Here is a 2380-nt window from a genome sequence, read left to right as displayed (position 1 = left end):
GCAGGAATCTTCTTGAAGTCAATGGGCAACACCAACAGGCTGAGAGCCTTAAAGGTTGCTAAGATCTTGCCAAAATCATTTAAGCCCTGCAGAACTTGTTCTGTGCATCCAAAACGGGTCGTTTTCACAAACACAAAGAGCTGTTCTGGTCACCTCGGTGCTTGGTTAGAGAGGAGACAAGGGAAGAGCAGCTGGGTTTTCATGTATTCAGTCCTTGAAGTGCTGGAAAGGACTACACACGCTTCAGAAAACAGAGAAAGACTTCCCTGTCCATTCTTACAAGCATGAATCTGGCTGCAAAACACTAATAGTTCGAAAAGGGCCAGGTAAGGCGATCAGGACCTTTTCGCCTCCCTTCAGTTGCGAAGGTTCGGGGACAGGGAGATCCTGAAATGGACTTTCTTCCTTGAAAATTAAAGAGCACATTCCTACCTAATTGTGTGATTCCAGGAACTGACTCCAAGAAAAACACGCAACAAATGCGAGACTCATGATAGAATCACGGCAACCCCGTCACCCAGCCCTGGCATTTTGGAGGCCGTTCAGAGAAGTTCACATCCAATCCCGCTGCGAGCGCCTCGGAAATTCCAGGTGCAGAGGAGGCTCAGCGGTTCGCCTCTCTCCAGCCTTCCTTCACAAGACGGGACGGATGAACTCAGTGGAGCCCTCCTCGAGCTGGAGGAGAGCCCTGCTTAGGGCATGGCCCTTCTCTGAACAAAAGCCTCATTTCCACGACCAGCGTCTCCAAACAGACTCCGAGAGCAAGGGAAAATCGTGCTACCTGCCACCTCCCAGCCAGCCGAAGTCAGCTGGGACGCTCCAGCCCAGGTGGCACTTTTCCACTGGCAGCGCCAGTCACACCTGCATTGGGACGCAGTTTCAGTGTGTTTATCACAGGCAGCACCCTGTGATAAACCCGCCAGCTTTCGTGGCTTTTCTGAGGCAGGGAATAACACATGGAGTGGATGTGAACCCTGGCTGCTTCCCACACTCTGCATCGGCTCTGGTGGCTCACACCTAGAAAGACCAGGAACGCCCCTCGTAGCCCCTACTGGTAGCTGGAATTGACGACTAGGCAAGACGGGCTTGGGTGGATACAATCAAATTTCTAGCTCTCAAGGCTGGCCAGCCTGTCATAACAACTGACGGGAAAGAAAATCCGGGTGCGTTCTCAGGATGCAACGAGTATGTTCACAAAGCTTGTGTCTGCAGAGAGGCTACAGCAGCACCAGCCCCTTCCAGCTATTCACCCTCTGCTGATTCATCCCTGCTCGAAAGGATGGCAGCGACGCTGCCCTTGGTCTTTTCTGAGAGACCTGGGGGGACTGGGAGAAACCGGTGCCGTCTTTGTCTGGGTAGCAAACACTTCACCTGCACATTTAAGATCTACTTAAAGCCATAAATCATCGCTGTGACCCAGGATGCACAGAGCAGATATTTTCCACTCCAGCTCATCTGCCCAGCTTCCAGGAGCAGATCAGAGGAGGCCACACCGCCCAGATTTGCGACATCATTATTTGGCAGCCGGTTTAATTGCAGCGCATGAAACTGAGAATACCACACGGATGACAATGGAGCACTCCTCTCTTGCTGTGGCAGTAGCTCTGCGATGTAAGCAGGGTCTCACCTGCCAAGAACTAGTGCGCCCCATCGCAGCTTCACTGAGCAGCACTGGCTCCACCACCTCCATGGAGCGATGCGGCAGGACACGGACACTGGGCCGGGCTCCTTGATGAGCTCCTGAAGCCAAGCAACACAAAGGGTAGGATCCCCTGCAGCCTCCTTTATTTTGCTGGAATAAAAGAAAACAAAATCCCTGGGACATGCCCCAGAACTGGCGTTAATTCCACCTCCAGTAAACTCACAGACAAAACCGTAGCTGGAGACAGCCTAGATTTCAAGGGGCGGTACAGACAAGCCAGCCTGCAAGAGGGAGCCACCTGAAGCCCGCACTGGGGAGGTACCACAGCCCAAGGGACAGAGCAGGAGCTGCTCAGCTGGAGCAAAGGGCTGGAAAACTGGGGCCAAGAGAAACATTCAGAGCAGGAACCATCCAGACCTGCTGCAGGCCATCTCCACACAGTGCACCTGCCAGGCAAAAGAAGGCATCGTTGTCCCAAGTGTCCCCCCACTCTGTGCCTTGCTTCTGCCCAACCCTTGCCCCCCCAAACTGAACTCTGCCCCCCGGCAGCTCTGTTTGCCTCCTTTCCCCCAAATTTCCGCAGGAGCTTATTCAGGAGGAGGCAGGAAGGTGCAGGACTGGAGCTACAGGTTTTGTCTGTTCCAGTTTCCAGACCTCATGGGGTGCCTTTCCCTCCCCCTAGGACCGGCATCCTGGCAAGAGCCCCGTGCTTTCAAACTCCATTACATCTCATCAGCA

The sequence above is a fragment of the Buceros rhinoceros genome, unplaced genomic scaffold, assembly GCF_000710305.1.
Source record: "Buceros rhinoceros silvestris isolate BGI_N320 unplaced genomic scaffold, ASM71030v1 scaffold12008, whole genome shotgun sequence".
Classification (NCBI taxonomy): Eukaryota; Metazoa; Chordata; class Aves; order Bucerotiformes; family Bucerotidae; genus Buceros; species Buceros rhinoceros.
Note: the sequence above shows the minus strand (reverse complement) of the source record.